The sequence below is a fragment of the Pyxicephalus adspersus genome, chromosome 4 (genome assembly GCF_032062135.1).
Source record: "Pyxicephalus adspersus chromosome 4, UCB_Pads_2.0, whole genome shotgun sequence".
NCBI classification, from domain to species: Eukaryota; Metazoa; Chordata; class Amphibia; order Anura; family Pyxicephalidae; genus Pyxicephalus; species Pyxicephalus adspersus.
This window is the reverse complement of record NC_092861.1, coordinates 7,564,146-7,585,475: the sequence shown is the minus strand read 5'-3', so window position 1 is coordinate 7,585,475 and position 21,330 is coordinate 7,564,146. Positions and strand designations below refer to the sequence as shown.

Here is a 21,330-nt window from a genome sequence, read left to right as displayed (position 1 = left end):
CTGGGAGATTCTCTACCAGGGAAGGTCTCGGTGAATGTCAGGTTCTCTACTTTATAAATAGACCCCATAGTCTTGGCTACATGCACCATTTCTGGTATGTTAAGAAGCTCATTCAGTAATAGGCTGCCTTAATGTGTGGAGTTCACGTGGCAAACAAACTACAAATATATAAAATGGCACTAAAATCAAAAATGTTTATGCATTGGGTGTAGTTAAAAGGTGCCTGGCTATCCAGGAACTGCTCATAGTTATCCTTCTTGAAGCACGAGCATCAAGTTTTATATTTAGTTCCAACTCCACCAAGATTGTGGCCCACCCAGCCCCATACAGAAACTTTGTCAAAAGCGGCCTGGCTGGGCTTCTGTTCCATGCTACAATATCTGCTCCTGCTAGGAATGATAGTCAATCTCAGGCATGGGCAAACTACACAAACTGCCAATTGGGCTTTTAAACCCATCTTGTATATTGGTACAAAATTGTCCACTGGCAAAAAACTGAGATCAAGTGTAACTTAAATGTAAGTTTTCTTTTACTTTTAGATAATGGCATTTATATGTAGTTTATATCAGTTCATACAAACATTCTCAATTCATATGATACTTTCCTGGGCCATTTGTCAAATTTTTAAACTCATTGAGACCCCTGAGCCAAAAAGCATGATCTTGTCTTTTCACTGTCCTATAACAATGCATAATGTTATATAGTCTACATCAGTGTTTCCCAAGCAGGGTTCTGTGGAATTCCAGGGTTCCTAGGGGATCCTTGAGCAAGTTATCTGACATCAATAATCTTTTTGGCTATCTATGGAGATGACGTTCTTCCTACAGCCAGCAATATAAGAGGCGTTCTTCCTACTGACCACCACACTAATGTACTGTGAGCTGTGGAAATGGTAATATTAGCAGGGGACCTGAAAGTTATTTCAAAAGTTACTCCATGAAGAACCACTAGTCTACCCCATTCCATTCTGGAAACTGTGCTCTATATCATACAATTTGTACCTCCAATTCTTTTATTGATATACCACTACTGGTCACGCTACTGCTTTGGCATTGGATTGCATCATAGTAATTGCATTGTTTGAACCTCCAGAGCGGTAAGCCCGAAAATGAATCGGGGTAAAAAAAACTTGCTGAAATCGGTAACCGATGGGACCAGGTGTTTATTTTTTTAAGCTACCCCGAATGTGGCTTGGGGTAGCCAAAAAAAAACACCTGGTCCCATCGGTGTCCTCTAGTATCCTGCTATCCTCTGGCCACGTATTCTTCCTCAATCTGTCCCCCGGCAAGTGCGCTGACGTTCCCCTGGAGTTTTAAATTATTTTGTATTGTATTTATTACAGCATAACTGTATTGGATGCAATACACTGGTTTTTTTATGTCTAAAAGCGGTACATTGTCTTTCATAAAAATATTTTTTACAGAATAATATAATAGAGTATAATAAAGTTTGAACACAAAATCATGTCAAAGTTTATTAGTAAGTGTATTTATTTTTTAATTTATTTATTTCATTATTTTGATTACATGATTTACCTGTAAAATAAATTTTCATGAAAGACAATGTACCGCTTTTAGACATCCAGAAATGAACTGCCCAAAAGGCTAATCACAACTTTTTATACCACGAGTTGCTCATTATCCACAGTTCTTGTCCCACTTGTGCAAAGGACACAGAGATACAAACAATGATACAGGAGGAAGGGAGGACCCTCTCCAGAAAAGCTTACAATCTAGGAGGTGGGGGAGGTAGCACACAATAGGGGGGATAAAAAATGGATTTTGAAAAGTCTGGTGACAGGATCTCTTAAAGCAAAAACGTATGTCACAGTAGAGGGGTCAAATATCATATATTTACCTGAGATGAGAAAAAATGCAATTAGATGTAGACACAAATTTGGTGGTTTGTAATCAAGAAAAAAAAAAAAATTTCCTTCGAGCCGGAATCGAACCAGCGACCTAAGGATTGCTATGTTAATTCTACAGTCCTCCGCTCTACCAGCTGAGCTATCGAAGGTACGGGGATATTCCAGTTAGTAATTTTTTTTTAAAATGTGTTTTTATTAAACAAGTTTTAAAATATACAAATTTTAACAAAAAGAATGGGAAGAAAAAGGAAAGAGAGAATAAAATTATAAAAAATGTACAAAAGGAGAATTGTGCAATCAAAGCAAGTCCACACCCATAGGCAGCAGCCAGATAACAATAAAAGATAAACACTTAAATTGGTCATTAGATGGTAAGAATATCCGTGCTATCCTCTGTGCAGAGTAACAGTAGTTGAGATCTGAAAAATAAGTCTCAGAATACAGTTACACACAATATGCAGTGGCAAAACAAATACCAGGTGAATAAGACCTTGGAAGGGGGAAAGTGGGGCGAAGGGTTAAGGAGGGGTAGTAAAGCGTCTGTGGCTTGGGGTACCGAGTGTATGTGATAAACTCTCAAACCAGTATCTGGAAGTAGTAAACATCCCAGCTTTCCCATTTCTGTTCAAACTTGTCAATATTGTTTATGAGTAGAGCAGTTAGGTACTCCATCAGGCGAACATCCTGAATACGATTATGTAAGTCCTCCATAGAAGGAGGCAAAGTAAGTTTCCACTTAGTGGAAATCAGAGTGCGAGCTGCCAATAATAAGTGGGTTAGGAGTTTACAGGTAAATTTAGGAAGGCGTGTAAAGGGCAAATGCTAAAAGATGGGTGAGCGGATCCATGATGATCTGTTTCTGGGTTACCTCCATAAGTAACCTATTGACTCTTTCCCAGTAGCCCTGAATGAGAGGGCAAAACCAGAAGATATGTTCCAAAGTGCCCCTATGAGGCCCACAACCCCAGTAGGTGGGATCAGCATTGGGGAGCAGATTTTAGATCTGTTTTCAGTTTTTCCTTAACACATAGAGTTCCTGAGTTATGAGTACTAGTTAACATTGTACGTGCATGTATTTTGTACTAAAACGTAAGCACCATTGAAGTGAATGTTAATACATCTTCAGTGTGAAGTAAAATAAGGCACACTGTGGTATAGATCTACTGAACAGTGTCAGTCAGGTACCATTGTTTCTTCCGAAATGCTTAGAGTGTGATTTTCTTGTGTACTCTTTGATCACGGTAGCCAATCACGCTTGACATAATTGTCTGCCGTGGATCGGCTGTCCCACAGGCATAGGAAACAGAAATATTTTGTGAATCCTCCTTGCATTACCATCAGCAAGCCAATGACCTTTAGATCCCCACAGATGTTCCAGTGGTGTGTTTTATACTGGATTGCTTCTAGTAGTAACTTCATGTTGTCATAGGACTCCTTTGGGTTAACGGAATGGGCAATCAGTAAACTTGGTTTGAATTAACATGCCGTAAGACTGCTTTCAAGCTTCTTTTAGAGGAATCAATGAAGATATGCCATACTTGTGACAAACTGTTAAAGAGTGCATTTATATCATGACAGTAGCACAATGAGCCATCACTAGTGAAGAACTTTGTCACGTTGACAGTGAGTTACAGTTACACCCTTTGCAAGCAAGTGCTTCTGTTTAAGCCTTGAAACAAAAAGTTCCGCTTTGTCTTTGGAGAGATTTAGATCACGAACAAGATCATTCAGCTCTGCTTGTGTAAAGGTCTCTGGTTCTGAATCTTCATCGATCAAGTTGCCAGAATATTCGGGGTTGTAACTGCAACTCTAGTACATTCCTCATCACCTTCTACAGAAGCAAGTCCATCATGTGGCGGTACCGGAGCTGGCCATGAATCATCATGGGGAACAGGCCTTATTGCAGAATTGAGTCTGGGATATACAATTTTGTTCTTAGTTTTACCTGAGAATCCGCTTTTGTTGATGCTGCAAAAATAGCAGTCGATTAGATTGGGATTGCAAATGGCATTGCTGCTTTACAACGATTTAGCCAATCACGCAGTCCGTTGGAACAACTGGAACAGATGACATGTGGAGCCCAAGATTTATCCTGGTCACAAAGTGGACCACACACGTAGTGGAAACAGTCTGGATTATTAAGGCAATTTCTAGGCATGATGACAAATGAAATCAATTGCAGTTATTGTGTGAGTACAATTGGTTATATGAACAAGTAATTTGGGTTCCTAGATAGCGAATAGAATGTTCTCGCCACATAAAAAGGGTAGGAATCCCACAACGCAGAAAGCTGCAAGAGGGGCATATGCAGAGGTGGTGCTTCTGTTTTTGTAGATTTTACCTTATAGCCTGAGACTTCACAAAAAATGCGGAGCTTGTTCTATAGGTTCGGGAGGGTAGTAGTTGGCTGAGTCAAAGTAAGAAGCACGTCGTCAGCATATAATGAAATCTTTTAAGACCACCCTTTTAATGAGAATCCGTAAATATTGGGATTGGCTCTGATCTTAGAAGCTAAAGATTCAATGCACAAGGCAAAGAGCCGGGGGGATAGAGGGAAACCCTTTCAGGTTCCATTTTTTATAGGGAACATTGAGGAAGATGCATATGGCAGTTTGATGGAGGCTTTAGGACACCTGTATAGGGACTTGAGCACTCAAACAAAGGGCCCTGAAAAACCCATTCTATAAAGGGTGGAGAACTTGAAGGCCAATTGAGGCGGTCAAAACCTTCTCTGTATCCAAGCCGAGGAATAATGATGGGGTCTTATGTTTATTGAGAATATCAGTAACATTGATTACCCTCCTGGTATTATCACTTGCATGACGGCATGGGATAAAACCTATTTGATCCCCCTGTCTGAGGTACAGGGGAAAATTAGACAACCTATTTTCCAGGAGCTACAAATACATTTACAGATCTGAGTTCAAAAATGCAGTGTGCTTATAATTCGTCAGATCCTTGCCCGGTTTGGGTATGACAGTGATATGAGAGATTAACATGGAGGGAGGGATTGGCTTTCCTTTCATAAAATCATTGAACAATTCCACTAATTATTAAAGCAGGTCAGGCAAGAAGATTTTTTTAGTAAAGGTAAGGGAAACCGTCCGGACTACGGGCTTTGTTAGATGGTAGTTGAGATATCACCTTGGATATATAAGAAGATATGTTTTATAATTTTATTAAAGATATTACTGATAAAGAATTACACAAAACAACTTTGCGTTGGCCGGGAATCGAACCCGGGTCAACTGCTTGGAAGGCAGCTATGCTCACCACTATACCACCAACGCTTCACAATTTGTAGCGTTTATGTATGTGACTTCCACTGTGCCTGTAGTGGTCTACCACAGGACAGTTCAAGTTAAAATTATAAAAACTGATGGAACAGAGAGCTTGGTAAAATAAGGTAATAACTTCAGCCTGGTTTCAGACATCTGATAGTGTAGGGTACAGTCATGTACTTCCTTAATGTTGATAAGGTAATCGGAGTGGTTTCTTTAACCTGTGCAGAGTATAACATTTAACATAACATAAGTAGTTTGTCTTCACAGCTCTTGCCTGCTAGATGGGTTCAACAAACTCCATTCATGATATTTGAAGAATAAGCCAAACAGGGAGGCGTTATAAGATGGTTTGTAAGCCTTTCAGAAAACCTTAAAAGAAGATGCCCGTAGTCGGCAGGATTCGAATCTGCGCGGGGAGACCCCAATGGATTTCTAGTCCATCGCCTTAACCACTCGGCCACGACTACAAGACGTTTGCCTGTGTTGATAGGCCTACATAGCTTCCTAATTTCTACCTTATTTCAAAAAATTGAAATAGAAACAATGATGGAGGTTGTCTCATCACTTTTGATTATAGGCCTTCTCCAGTCATCTAACAAATGCAATACAATCTCATTCAGGTGAAAGGAAAAGGTTGGCCATAGAAGTGTGATTAGATGTCACACCCAGTTATGGGACAGCAAACCACCACAACACAACTGTATGTATGTGTCTTCACAAACTGACCCCCAAACAACTTCCATACGGTTATTTAACAGAATGGTTGGTAGTTCTGAGTTTTACAGCATATCTGAAATAAGCCAAAGATGCAGATAGGAATATTCCCTAAAATGTGGGTTTTGTCAAATATCTGAATCGGCTTCAATTTTCCCTGAACCTCCCTGGCGGTCTGATTATGGCCGTATTTTAATGTCAAAAGCGGTACATTGTTTTGCATTGAAATTTGTTGTTTAATATTTTAGGCCTGTAATTCTTAGGAATAACTCCCGGGTAGGATAAGTTTGAAACACAAATCATGAATTAAAATATAATAAATATTTATAAATAATAGTTATAAAAAATAGTGAATTTAATAAATGTATTTAAAAAATGTAAAATTACATTTTTTTTTTTTAATTTGTCCACACAAGGGTACAATAATAGAATAAACTTTTGGATAAATTACTTATTATTTGGATTTATTTTTTTATAACTTTTTTACTGTAATCAATGTTTTAATGGTTTAAAGATTACAATGTAATCTGCCTTTAAATTTCCCGCCAGGCCACACCTCCCCAGTGTACCGATGCTTCACGCATCACCTTGATCAAGTGAATCGAGGATGTGATGAAGAAGCTTTCTAGGGTTCCCTAGAGGACATAAGTGGATCGAGGGGAGCAGGTCAGATTTTTTTTCTACCCTGAGTGTGGCTCGGACTTACCGCTTTTGGTACATAAAAATCACCCTGAGACACACTCGGGATCACCATCAGGGGGGTTAGTGTCTCATAATGTTTGTCTTCAATCTCTTACAGACTGCCTTAGGTATGGTCTGAGTTTAGAGTTCTGTCGTTTGTAGAGCATAGACAGAAAAAGTGCCTTTCCCAATGCTATTACATGAGTGTGAATGTCACCATGTAAGTGGTGACAACTCTTCCACCTAGTAAGTCATTTGCTTTCATAGTTCTTGCTTGGCACATAGATTTAAACCGTACCTAAACTCAACATTTTTAATTTACATAGAAGAGTAGACAACCGATCTTTGTAGAGAAACAACACCCTTCGAAAAAAAAAAAAAAAAAAAAAAAGGATGCACCACCCTCCCTTTTAAGTTTTGATTGCAGCAGCAATAGAGACTTAATGGGAGCGCAGAGCCTCCCGGAATACCTACGTCACACATCCTGGGAGGCTCTGGCTGCTCTTTCTGCGCATTCCCTGATTTTCCTCCTAGGGAAAAGAGATGCCGATCTCACACATACGGAGCGAGATCGGCTCTCTTTTTTTCACCTTCACAGCTACTACGTCACCCGATCACGCACCTGTACAGTGTGAGAACAGGTGACAGAGCAAGAAGACTGAGGAAGACAGAAATAAAAGATTAAAGATAACGGCACTCGGCACTTCCTCTGCCCAGAGACGACAAGGAATTCCAGGACGACACAGGACCAGATTGTAGGAAGGACGAGCACCATCCAGAGACATGCCAGATAAAAGGTAAGTGTCATTTTTGGTTTTTCATTTCGTTCCGCTTTAACAACTTCCTTTATTCATATTTTCTGTATCAAGCAAACAAAGATGTTGTGTGAGAAGTTTTGTTATCTTTTCACAGAAAACAATGTAATTTCTAGTCCATCTGTCGGTTGCTTTGAAAAATGGCTAAGAACCAGCTTGTTTTGGAAAGAGGAAGGATTTTTTTAAAAGTTATTTTTGGCACTTTATCAATATATTTGAATAATATTTCATCTTCTTTAGTATATTCCAGTATTTAGACAAAATCTGTTGTAAGTGCGTAGATTGCTTAGAAATAGTGTGATTTAAGTTTTGTTTATCATTTTTCTCCCTGATTTTACAGAGGAGTGTCAATGTTCCTATGTTTCATTATGACTATAAAACATCAAAGTATGTTACTATTTATTGTTTCAATCTGCCTATTTAGTAATGTGTATGTTTCCACATTATAGTATGGCAACAAGCTGTATTTGAATAATTCCATCTTGAACAGTTCAATTAACTTGTATCCAATCCTTGATCAATATATTTCTGATCTCTTGTTTTGAGGAAGCAGACAGTGTTCTGTGAAACGTGTCACCATTATGAGATTTACTTATTTGATCTATACTGTCTACATATAAATCCCATCTCTTGGTGCTGCTCTATAGGGGTGTATACCACAATATTTTTCTCTCTCTCAGGCACCACTTACTAATCTTCAAGATCATAAAACGAACCCGTAGTCGGCAGGATTTGAACCTGCGCGGGGAGACCCCAATGGATTTCTAGTCCATCGCCTTAACCACTCGGCCACGACTACACCATGTTCACACATGTTGAAAGGTCTACACAGCTCCCTAATTTCTACCTTATTTTAAAAAATTGAAATAGAAACAATGATGGAGGTTGTCTCATCACCTGCGATTATAGGCCTTCTCCAGTCATCTAACAAATGCAATACAATCTCATTCAGGTGAAAGGAAAAGGCTGGCCATGCATAGAAGCGTGATTAGATGTCACACCCAGTTACGGCACAGCAAACCACCACAACACAACTGAATGCATGTGTTCACAAACTGCCCCCCAAACAACTTTCATACGGTATAATACAGATGAGGCCTGAATAATACTTTGTACAGAGGCAGAATTATGTCTTCATCTCTGCATTCTACACCTCTTTTAAAACAAGAAAGTATTTTGCTAGCTTTGGAAATTGTGACTTGGCATTCAATGCTTACTTTAGGTCTATGACCCCAGATTCTTCTGCATTTTTTGTTCCACCTATTTCATTCTTCTTTAGACTGTATGAAACATGTATGTTATTAGCCCCAAGTGCATAACTTTACATGTATCAATATAAAAAAAAATTTGCCACTTGGTTGCCCAATCAAAGGTTTTATGCTCTTATGTTGAACCAAGACTTGTAGACACATTCCAGGTAGATAGGAGGTCATAGATAGGAAGACCTTTCTCTGTCTTGTTCTCTGACCTTTTGTTCATGAGTACCTTGACTCCAGGCTGATACCGCAAGTAAGCAAAGACTTTCAAGGATTCCCAGGCCACTAACAACTTTAACAGAATGGAATGACCCACCGTATAATAAAAAGCTAAAGGCCCTGCTTTGATGTCCCATACAGTGGGCTACCCAACCTTTGCAGTGGTCTTCAAGGTGATTAGAACCCAAGAAGAAAACGGATACCACATAGAGTGGATTTTGTGTGTTATTTTAAAGGCACGTGTCTTCAAAGTAATGACCAAATCAATCTTGTGTTGATTAAAAACAATGTATTTTAAAAACAAGTTTTTAATCCATAAAAACACACAAAATCTACTCTATGTGGTATCTTTTGCCTTCTTGTTAAATACTGTATATGGGATGTGGCACTATTATGACTAACAGAGCAAACTAACCTTAATTGATTAGAATCCAAGTTCAGTCCCCCAGACAGATGGTTATGGGAGGTCCACCTTGCCAACTCTTGCCAGATTGACCAGGGTACAGTATATCTATACTCCAACAAGCAGGAAACCCATGAATTGAGGAAACAAATGGAAAAGACACATGTGCCATCCTGGCCATGGATCCATGGACATTGATGGTATTGTCAGCATCAGGAAGATCTTTTTCACGTACTAGCGTTTTTTACTAGCATTTTTTCACTTACACTGCTCAGTTTCTAAAACTCACTCACCACACTATCCTTTGTGCCACTTTGTGGAAAGGCAGAAGCACTCTTATTTTTCTGTAATGAATACTATGCCCAAATATTTCTCTTCTTGCATTGGACATAATTGACTTTTCTGATAGTTTATCATAGTCAGAGTTTGCAGAATTACCTTCTTGTGACTCTCTACCTTCATGGTATTTAAATAGGCTGATTCTTTGAGACTTTTTTTTAACATTCTTGGATGCCATGGATAGACCAAAGGGTCGACAGGTGAACTGGAGGTGTTGAATGAGAATGGCAAGAATCTATGGTGACATTCCACAATTGGAACAGGCCAGTAAATATCTGCTAAGTCTATTGAAATCATTGAGTCAGCCAGAATTGTCTGCAATGATATCCTACAAAATGTTTTAGTTTGAACAAAGGAATTCAAGTCTTCCAGGACCAGAACTGGCCCATTAGATGCCTTTTTACTGGGACAATTCTGGAGTAAAATCCACTTTCTTGCTCTTTCCATTGAAAACAGCATAATTGCTTGAGTGTGCACCATTCATTGCATGTAAGATAGAAACACCTTGTACTTCTGTGGGTCTCTTGGAACTGCTGCCTGAAGGTAATAGTAACTTGGAGGGCTTGGCAAAGACTTTATCTACTAACCATGTAATATAACTGAAATCACACAGGAGTGTGACTATTCTTTTCCAAATGTTGTAAAACTTGTATAATCTTGCTCCCATCTACAATGCCTGGATGGATCAACTTTCAGAAGGCTTTACTTCTTTACCTGTAATGAACTATCCACCTCTAATTTTGTGGTTTCACATAAAGGACCTTTGGGTTCACCTTTACCAAGGGAAAAAGGATTTTTTTGATTGGAAATCTCTTGAATCCTAAAAAGTTTTTTAAAACGACCAGATGGAACTTCTGATTCCTATGCCGTGGCTGCTGGTTAAAACCAAACTTGCTCCTTTGTGACCCTCTGTATTCCATCTTCCCAGGCTTACGAAATAGGATCTGGCAGGGTACAGAACCATGCATAATGCTTATTTAGAAGTCTGACTCACAAAGCTTTTTAGCTGTAATGTAAAACTGATCACAAAATCTGCGTATGCCTTCTTGGAAGACTTTTATCCCCCAAAAGCAAGAAACCACGTTAGGCAAAACAAGTTATAAAACTGGGACCAACTGCTTGGAAAGCAGCTATGCTCACCACTATACCATCAACACTATACAAAAACTGGGTTTGTGTACAAGACTCCTGTAACTAATCAAGAGGATAATAATTTTGGTATTGCCCCTTTAATTTCCCAGCTCTGCCTGTAATGAAAGATCATGGAGAAAAGGCATGGGTAAGATATTCAGCCTTTCTTGCATATTCTTATATGTCCCCAAGAGCAGTTTTAGGGGTCATCTTCAGCTTTTGAATAACACATTGTTGTGCACTTCCTAAACCATTCCATATGTCATATTTGCTTCACCTGGTAAGGTACTTGCCTCATAGTACTTCCTTGTAAGATAGTTTCAACAACTTGCATTACTGATGTTTATAGAATCAGCAACAGATTTTACTTAAATTAGTGAGTAAGTTAGTGAGTTTTTTTAGAAAACTATTAATCCGTAGTCGGCAGGATTTGAACCTGCGCGGGGAGACCCCAATGGATTTCTAGTCCATCGCCTTAACCACTCGGCCACGACTACAAGACATTTGTCTCTTTGGATTGGCCATCACAGATTGCTGCACTCCGCCACAACTACATGTTAATCATTTCTAATTGGCATTTTCCAGATAGAACCCTATATGCACAGTTGAGCCAAAGAAGGACAAAAAAACCTTATAAACATGGTTCAATGTATTCCAATTTAATTCCATACTGATTCTTTAAGGACAATCAGATAATCCCTGGATGAACAGTCTCTGGTGTAATTCCTTTAATAATTTATTACCCAGTTTTATCCTGTATAGATGCTCCTCACTTATCAAGTTTCTGTTCCTGCCACCTGGTTGTTTAGTGAGTAGCATAGGAAAGATCCAGTCTGCAATGCTGCAAGTGTGACAAGTTTACCGACAGTCTGCAGACCAATGTACAGTTTTGTACAGTGTGCTCCAGAGGATCCGGTCATAAGTGCGGCATTTTGTTTTGGAACAGACTACAAATGTTAAAATTTGCTGCTCCAGATCACTTGCCCAGCTACTTCTGTCCCATCAGATGTAACCTCAGGATGTGGAAATTCAGGATTCATATTCACTGGAAGTGTAAAGGAACCCAGAGAGTCATAGGATAACCAAATCAGAAAGTCAGCATGACATCCAAACAACTGAGTCTTTAAATATTCATTAATATTTAATATTCTTTCAGTGAGTTAAATTTTTCTATCTTCATAACATTTTTCCTACTGAAATTTGCAAGCACCATTTTATGGGAGGTCGATCAGCCATAGTTCGAAGAACCCCTGACAAATTATGGAGGAACCTTAGGGTTCCATGGAACCCTGGTTGAGAAAGTAAGCAGTAATTTTCTCTGCGGTATAATTCCCCCTGTACTTCCCAATTTTTACCTGATCTTGGAGACTAAGGCATGTGTAGTTTTAGGGTCATCTGCAGTTTTGATTAACACAGTGTATGATGCTGTTCACTGAACAGCAAAAGATTATAGGCCATCTGCAGTCTTCTAGCAAAATCATTTATAGAGCATTGATACAAATGGTGACTTTCTCAATGTTGATCAGAGTAACTTCTTTGTTACGTTCTTTGTTGATTGACTTCATAGTTCTGGTCTGCCAGAGAGAGTCAAGTTCTTCCATTAGTGATGTTCTCAGAATCAACCAGAGTTTTGATGCAAGATGGATAGTAAACTTTTCCGAAAGCCACAAAAGGACAATTTCGTAGTCGGCAGGATTCGAACCTGCGCGGGGAGACCCCAATGGATTTCTAGTCCATCGCCTTAACCACTCGGCCACGACTACAACACGATGGTCACATTGGATTGGCCTTCACAGGTTGCTGACTTCAACCCTATTGTCGAAATTTAAATATTGCTACTGACAGAGGTTTTCATATCACTCCCACATGTCACAACTGCTCTTATCACATAGTGACATAGTCAGGTCGAAAAAAAAACACACAAGTTCAACCACTAGGAAAAAAAAAAACATACTACAATACTTGTACTATTGATCAAGATAAAGAAAAAATAAAAACCTTATAAGGCATGGTTTAATTTACTCCAACAGCAACAAAAAATAAATTCTTCCTGATTATTTAAACCCCCTAGCGGTAATCCCGAGTGTGACTCAGGGTGGATGTTCCATGCAAAAAGTTGTAATCCCGAGTCATAATCGGGGTCGTTTAAAACATAAACGTAAACATAAAAAAAACAAACACCTTGTTCTTTTGCCGTCCCCCGGCGTCCTGCTGGTCCCTGCAGCTCCTCCGGACACGTCTTCTTTCTTTGATCTTCTCCCGGCGTGTGCAGAGACGATCTCCGGGGTTTTCCCGGTGACGTCGGTGCAGGCAGGAGGAGCGGCCGGAAATTCAAATAATTTTGTTTTGGATTCAATACAAAATACCTGTATTGAGTCCAATACAAAGAAATCTTCATATAATATACAGTTAGGTCCATATATATTTGGACAGAGACAACTTTTTTCCAATTTTGGTTTTGCACATTACCACAATCAACTTTTGTTTTAAAACTGTTTTTATTTCCATTTATACATATACAAATACAACTATACAATTATAACTAAAAGGAGGGGAGGACAGAACAAACAGGGGGAACAAAAATGGAACACTCAGAATTTCAACATTGTTAACATCAAAATGGTAATAGCTGGCAATCACACAGTCATCCAGATATATTGGTGATATACCATGTAGAGTATTTAAACATTTCAAGGATCGAGTTAGAGTCCGAATCAATAAAGGCATAGATCAAAAATTTGTACCAGTGTGTCCAGAAACGAGTTATGGAGTCATTGCCCTGCATCTTAGCATCCAACATCTCTCTGTGAAATGGGGTCTTCATGGAGGAGATGATTTGTTCCAGGCCAGGAGGATGGGGCTGTATCCAGTTTTGCATAATTGCTCTTCTGGCAGCCAAAAGACAAGTATTAGCCCAAGTCCGTACAGATCGAGGTATGTTATCTATGTCTATGCCGTCCCAGGAACCAAACAGCAACAAAACAGGAGTAGATGGTACGGTATGACCAGTCACATTGGACATGAATATCATTATTTGAGACCAAAATGTAATGATCTCAGGGCAAAACCATAGCCGATGTGACAAAGAATCATTTGAACAGCCGCACTTGGGGCACTGGAGATGCCATGATCTAGGCTGTGAGGCAGAGAAAGAGGGTCTAAACACCTTGTAGGCCCTGTGCAGTAACATAAACTGAGATTCTCTCCAATTCTCATTGACCATACTTTGCCTGACCGTTTGATAACCTTGTATAATACAGTCCACTATGTCAGGATCTGGGAAATTTTTCTGCCACAGTTTTACATTAGAGGATGACAGAGGTTTAGTAAAAATAGGCAGAAGACATGCATATATATTAGATATATTAGGTGGAGACAATGTTAGAAGATGGTCAAAGTTATTGGGTCGTAACAACTCTGCATAATGGAGAGCTAACGATTTGAGGTATGACATTGTATATCGCCTGTAAACTGGTCAAGGAAAGTTTAGTCGACTCCTCCAGTTGGAAGAGATCTCTAAAGTACAGCAGACCTTTTTGTTTCCATATCTCAAATGCTGCATGGTCTTGTGCCTGAGGGAACATAGGGTTGCCACAAATAGGTAAATAACGAGATATACAAACTGGCAGTTTGAACCGCTGTCTAAGCACCTTCAATGTAACCACCGTGTCTCTAATTAAAACGTTATGGCGCAAAGAGACGGGAATGGAAGAGAAGCTACAATGTAATAACACACAGAGGTTCCAGGGGTATGACATAGCACTCTCCAGAGGTAGATTGGAGTAACAGGATGTACCCCTAAGCCAATCGACAACATGTCTGGCCAGTGTGGTCAGGTTGTAGAGTCTTATATTGGGAAAACCCACACCACCCTCAGTCTTGGGTAGATATAATTTAGCCAGAGAAATTCTTGGGCGTTTACCGCTCCACAAAAATGTCGTGAAAGCCCTGTTAAAAGCATTTACATCAGTATGAGTCAGTAAAAGAGGCAATGTCTGCATCGGATAAAGCAATTTGGAAAACGACATCATCTTCACTAGGTGACAACGGCCTAGGAACAATAGGGGTAGATGTTCCCACATTTTCAACTCTTTTTGTATTTTGGCAATCAGTGGCGGATAGTTCAGGGCATAAAGAGATGACGGCAAATGTCCAATACAGAGACCTAAATATGTAATAGAATGTGCTGCCACTTTAAAAGGCACAGATGTCCTCCAACTATCCGCAACATCCCCAACTGTAGCTAAGGATAAAATCTCACTTTTGTCAAAGTTTATTTTCAACCCAGCAAAACTCTCAAAAGTCTGAAACACAGTTTGAATATTATTACTGTCAAGTCGGGGGTTAGATGTGAAGATTAAGATATCATCCGCAAAAAAAGCGGTGCGTAGCTCACTTGCGTGAACTGGAATTCCATGCAATAAAGGGGTGGAATCCAAGTATCTAACCAAGGGTTCCAGTGCAAGGTTAAACAGGAGGGGAGATAAGGGGCACCCCTGCCTAGTCCCTCTATGAAGGGCAATGGGACTTGATATAAACCCCGGAGTATGTATGCAAGCAATTGGAGAAGCATACATAGCCTCAAGCAATTTAAAGAAAGAACCCCTGATACCAACATGTTGCAGTACCGTAAAGAACCATGGTATATTTACTGTATCAAATGCCTTATGGGCGTCTATAGCAACAAAAGCCAGGTCTAAATCTGGCCGATGTTTGGCAGTCTCCAGTGCTACCAGTACCTTCCTAATATTGGTCACTGCTGCTCTGCCTTGAACAAAACCCACTTGAGAGGGGGGATAAGGGAGGGCAATAATCTAGCCAATCTGTCGGCAAGAATTTTAGACAGTATCTTAGCATCTATATTTACCAGAGAGATGGGGCGATACGATTCCAGATCACAAGGGTTTTTATCTTTTTTCAGAAGAAGTCTTATATAAGCTTCTTGTCCTGAACGAAAGTATATACCCCGTTCCCAAAGGGTAGAATAGAGGGCATGGAGATCCTCCACCACCTCATCCTTTAGCATTTTGAAAAATTCTGTGGTGAACCCATCCGGGCCTGGGGCTTTTCCATTTTTTAGCAAAGTAATGGTGGCCAATATTTGTTCTGTAGTAATGGGTGCATTAAGAGCATCAATATCACTGGGTTGCAATTTAGGTAGGGTAACCTCTGATAGGAATGTCTTCCCCGCCTGCAGATCTGCTGATGGAGAGGAGTACAAATTTTGAAAATATTGAGCCAAGTAATGGTTCACCTCCTTTGGCGAGGTAACCACATTACCCGTTGTTGTGTTTAATTTAGGAATATATGTTGGCTTGAAGCCGGTACGAACCAAATTGGCTAACATTTTACTCGATTTATTGCCATATTTATGATATTCTAGGGATCTGTATTTACATTTCAGCTGTTCATATTGGAAGAGCCAAGAATCAAATTTGTGTTTGGAGGCATACCACTCTTGTTTAGTATCTTGGGTAGGGTTATCCGTCAGTGCTTGTTGTGCTAGTCTAAGCTCCTGTTGCGCTTGTGAAAAATGGGATAAAGTTATTTTTTCGCCATAAAGGAAATGATCCTACCTCTCAAGTAACCCTTACTTGCCTCCCAGAATAGTATTGGGTCATTCCTATGAGCAGCATTGTGTTGGACATATTCAAGCCATGCTGATTTCAACATTCCCTGAAACTCCGGGTCTTTGGCCAAATAGGAGGGGAATCGCCAGGGAACATAACCAATACACATAAAAAGGAGAGTAATGACACTGAATCGGACTTGTATAGACGATTGATGAAAAGCCTGGAGGACATAGGGAACCCCTGATTATCAGGATATAGACAGAAGACCTCAAAATCATATTGGCTGTGAGACCATAAACAGTGAGTGTTGCCAAAACACAAACAAAAATACAAAGGGAAGACAGCAGGGAAACAAATGGGAAAGGACAGACAACAAGGAGGAATGACCTTCCTTTTTTCCTCGCAGAGCAACAAAACACAAACCACAACAATAGCATGTGCAAAAACATTACAATGCCGTCAGGGGCGGGCTCACACCTCATATAGCGGGAATCATGGAAATAACATTTCAAAAAGAAACATAGAAAAAGGCACTTTAAATGGAGATGAGTTATTTCCGGTTTATCTCGCCTTGGACTGCAGGTCGGAGCAGAGAGTATCACGAACCCTCTTAGCAGATGGTGTTCCTAGTTGCCTGGGCTGCTTAGGTGAGTATACAGGGATGGATGAACGTGCGGCAGGGCGTGATGGGGAGGTAGAAGATCTTTCAGATCGTACAGATTGAGTAGAAGCTGAATCAGATAATAGAGTATGCACCAGTCTTTCTGCTTCCTCCGCTGATGTAAGAGAATATTTGCGGCCCTGGTCATCTGAAAAATGAAGTACTAGTGTAAAGTGCAATTTGTGTTGGAATAAAGTGGAGCAAACTTGTTGAAAGCTGCGCCTTTTATGTGAGACCTCAGCAGAGTAGTCCGCAAACAGCCGCAAGGAGGCACCCTCCACATGTAGGTTACGCTGATTATGGTAGGCTTGAAGAATGCGGGATCTATCTGTGTAGTAAGAGTAGGCCACCAACACCGGGCAGGGATTAGATGATTCTGTACGCACAGGGCCCAGTCTGTGAGCCTGTTCCACTCTACAGGCAATCTGTAGAGGCAACCAGTAATTGTGGTATTACATTTGAACAGATACTCGGGACGGCTTAATACTTTCTGGTAGTCCCACAATACGTAAAATGTTACGCCGCGATCTATTCTCAAGATCTTCTATTTTGTCTTGCAGCGCTTGTGTTTTAACTTCTAGTGTAGATATAATAGCTCTGGCGGAGGTACCATCATCATCCACCATAGTAATGCGCTGTTCAGCGGCATCTAATCTCTGAGAATGTTCCCGCAAATCATTTCTTAAAGACTGAATACCCTTTTGTACCGCAGTATCAATGGCTTCCTACAATGTGGGTTTAAGTAAGGCTGCTACAGCATCTGCAATCTGATTAGGATGAGATGAGTCAGCTATCTCAGCAGAGTGTACCTGAGAGGATGCTGCACTGGAAGCACGTGAGAACGCTGATGCGGCGGCCATCTTGGAGGGGGTGGCCTTCTGCTTATCTTTCTTCCCCATGAAATCCTGGTCAAATACAATGGCGGAGCACTCTAAAAACCGGTCCATTCAGACGCCGGAACCAGAAGTCCGCAATAGTTTTAAATGAAACAACTCAACAGTTGAACTGCAGACTTTCAGCTTTAATTCAGTGTGTTGAACAAAAAAGATTGCATAAAAATGTGAGGATTTAAAGACTTTTTACACAATCACTTCATTTCAGGGGCTCAAAAGTAATTGGACAATAGACTCAAAGGCTTTTTCATGGGCTGGTGTGGGCAATTCCTTTGTTATGTCCTTATCAATTAAGCAGATTAAAGGCCTGGAGTTGATTTGAGGGTAAATATTGGACATATTTCAGTGAGTTATGCCTAAGAATTATAGGCCTTTATCGTAAAAATAAATTTCCATGCAAAAAAATGTAACTTTTGATATATGGACAGAATTAAACCGCTGGGGGGGTGTTAAACAACCCAATTGGAGTGAATATTCTCAGGATTCCATCCGCTTTAATGACACACAGGACAGCGAGCACAATTAAATACAACTTTATTTAAATATATTGCATTAGATTGGCCACTGCAATTACATAAAAACACCAGAACAATATTAAAATTTTTCACAAGATTGTCTGTGAATCTCTTATTTACAAGTTGGAGATAAAATCACTGGAAATATATCAAACTTAGAAACAGGAAAAGTATCAGCCAAAAAGTTTCAAATCAAAAAGTGTCTTCAAAGTGGGGTGGGAGACTATAGAAAAGGTTTCTGAGGTCAGAGACCGGTTTCTATAAAAAGGGAGTCGTGTAAACACAGTCCAGAGGCGTATTAAGGAGTCTTAAGTACCAGCTGCTTCTACATCCATCACAATAGTGAAAATAAAGCCAAGTCCACTCAGAACTGGTACTTTGTTTTTAAATTCTGTTTATCGGAAGCCAGGAGTGACATTTCCCCACCGACACTCACAGTTTGTCCGACTGCTATAGAAGTTAAATGACATCTCAATGTGAAGAGACTATTGGAGTGATCCAGCTCAAGAAACTTGCAAAATCAGGGTCAGGACTGTCCAAGTTCAGTCCCAGAGGGCCAGGAGTACATTTAGTAAGGTGCAGTCTACAGAGCCAGAAATGGATTGTTTATATCACAATCCTGACCTGTATGTGGCTCTCAAGAACTGGAATTAGACAATCCTGCGCAGGATGAATAAACCCATGCATCTCCATTCAAAACTTAGTAATTGCACCTGAAACTAAAATTTTACTTTACAAAGAGCCCGTCACCAGATGTAAATATGCTTACTTGCAAAATGTTTGCTTTCCAAAAGTTATTTTTTGGATTGATTTGAAGGCCTTTAAACTTGTTAGCAAATGTGACTACTCCAAGCAATCTCAATGCCCTAGCACAACCTATTTCCAATCCATGTCATTGCACTTGCCTCTTCTGGGAGTGTCACATCACACTCTATGCTGACCCAGCTCTTCTGCCCCTCCCCTCCCTATATAACCTTTTATGTAGCCTTCATGATAAGGAGCAAAGGGAAATAGTATGGAGTGTCAACTTCCTCACATTCAATATGGCAGCTCCCAGCAGTCTCAGGGCTCTTACAGGTAAATAACATGCAAATATATTTTTGCTGAATGCCCATAAAATCCTAAAGGGAGATTTTTTTGGCCTTAGCTATCAGCCTGCACAGGTTTCTGACATTAACCCTATTGGAAATAGGGAAAGCTGATATTACGCACCAGATTTATACTTTTTTTTCTCCCCTAGGCCAGCTGGCTTGAGACACCCAATCTTTGCTAATACCAGCCTTTGATGCTGACACATACAGACACCATGGGAGCTGTCCTACATGAACAACAGAGAAAAAGAGAAGTGGTAGGGAAATAGGAGACGGAAATGAGAGAAAGAGGGAAGACGTCTGGGAGAGGGACAAGACCTAGCTGTATTACTACAAATGCAAATTTTTTTTATCAGGTATGAGGTAGGGACATTAGATTGTGAGCCCCTTTGAGGGACAGCTAGTGACATGACTTTGGAAAGTGCTTTGTAATATGTTGGCGCTATATAAATATTGGATAATAATAATATTCTCTCTGTTATTCCACTAGGTTCTCAGTCAGAACTACACATGTACACGGCAACATAATCAATCCATCACATAAAGAGAATTTATTTATTACCTTGTAATGTTTTTATATACCAGTTAAATCCAAAACACAAACATTACTAGTAGGCAATAATCCGTGTTGACCCGCCACCCTGGACCCAATAACCCCATATCTTTGTATGCTGATGATAAGGTACAAGGTGATAAGTTTACCATACACAATGACTGGTAAGCTGTGAGACCAGCCCCGGCTGTTGTCAGATCCCAAGTTCATGGTTTTCTACACACTCCCCATACTGCAGATGGTATTGATCCTTTTTAATCCCACAAAGCTTAATCCCAAGTTCTTCCAAACACAATCGTCTACAGGGCTGGCAGCTACAGCCTTTACTGGGGTATGATGAAAAGTCCTCGTTGCTACCACAATCTCCCTCTGAATTCTGTTCTATCCAAGCATTTTTGTGGCATCTCACCTATACAATACAGCACCGCTCCACTGACAGCTCATTGGATCTTCAGTGGATCATTGTATTATAACAGAAGATTTGTCAGCATTAGAATCACAAAATATCAAGTTTTCTGAGGGTGCACTATTGAAGCAAACTCATCTGTATGGTAAAACAAGTGAAAACCCGTTGAAAACTATAAACTAGTATGAAAAAGAGGGGCCCAGAACTTTGCTTTCATAACAGATACAATCACATTCTAAAGCCTTATTCACAGAAGCTCCTTTTGAACCACTTCAGGATCTTCCACACATCTATAATGTCACATCCCAGCAGGTCCAAGGGATCTGTGCTCTCATTATCCTCTCTTACTATAAATTCTTCAGCAGCCTTGTTCATGAATCTCCTGGTCTTAGCTTGGGTCTTCCTGTTGCCCTGTATCAGGAGTCAGCAAAATCCGGCCTTTAGGCCAGATATGGCTTAGCTGGTAGTTCATTCCGGCATAACGCCCCCTGCCCGTTCTGGCCTAACCGACGGATCGGCCAAGGGGCGTTAGGAACTACCGGAGCTGGAGCTCCGATGCTGCCCCCTTGCAGTTGCTCCCCTATTTACCACGGTAAATCACAGTAAATCCTATATACCACGTATGCATTGCGGAGGAAAGGGATTTCACTTCAGGGGCGTTCCCGGGTGGTGGGCGGGGCCATTAGAGAGGGTCCGACCTAGTGTGCTCCTGCCCACCCCATAAATGGCCTAGTGACTATAAAACTTTGCCGACCCCTGCCCTATACCATGTGACTTCTTTCCCTAAAGGACTAGTATCCTCTACAGACTCACTCCATCTGCTGGTGGAGGAGGAAACATCATCTGAGGTACTTCAGCTGTAGTACTCCCTCTGGTGGAAAGGTATCAGTAACTACCTGTCCAATGATCTGCCCAGTCTCATAAGAAGT

General features: G+C 40.3%; 6 non-coding genes across 6 annotated transcripts; all 6 read right to left on the bottom strand.

Annotated features, from left to right (window-relative positions):
* Nucleotides 1-1,930: 1,930 nt before the first annotated feature.
* Nucleotides 1,931-2,016, bottom strand: TRNAY-GUA (transfer RNA tyrosine (anticodon GUA)). Its single transcript is given in 2 exon segments — nucleotides 1,931-1,966; nucleotides 1,980-2,016. It is a non-coding gene; the product is annotated as a tRNA-Tyr (tRNA).
* Nucleotides 2,017-5,085: 3,069 nt separating this feature from the next.
* Nucleotides 5,086-5,157, bottom strand: TRNAG-UCC (transfer RNA glycine (anticodon UCC)). Its single transcript has one exon. It is a non-coding gene; the product is annotated as a tRNA-Gly (tRNA).
* A 379-nt stretch (nucleotides 5,158-5,536) lies between these two features.
* TRNAS-AGA (transfer RNA serine (anticodon AGA)) lies at nucleotides 5,537-5,618 on the bottom strand. Its single transcript has one exon. It is a non-coding gene; the product is annotated as a tRNA-Ser (tRNA).
* A 2,460-nt stretch (nucleotides 5,619-8,078) lies between these two features.
* On the bottom strand, nucleotides 8,079-8,160 carry TRNAS-AGA (transfer RNA serine (anticodon AGA)). Its single transcript has one exon. It is a non-coding gene; the product is annotated as a tRNA-Ser (tRNA).
* A 2,964-nt stretch (nucleotides 8,161-11,124) lies between these two features.
* On the bottom strand, nucleotides 11,125-11,206 carry TRNAS-AGA (transfer RNA serine (anticodon AGA)). The gene has a single exon. It is a non-coding gene; the product is annotated as a tRNA-Ser (tRNA).
* Nucleotides 11,207-12,390: 1,184 nt separating this feature from the next.
* Nucleotides 12,391-12,472, bottom strand: TRNAS-AGA (transfer RNA serine (anticodon AGA)). The gene has a single exon. It is a non-coding gene; the product is annotated as a tRNA-Ser (tRNA).
* Nucleotides 12,473-21,330: the final 8,858 nt, after the last annotated feature.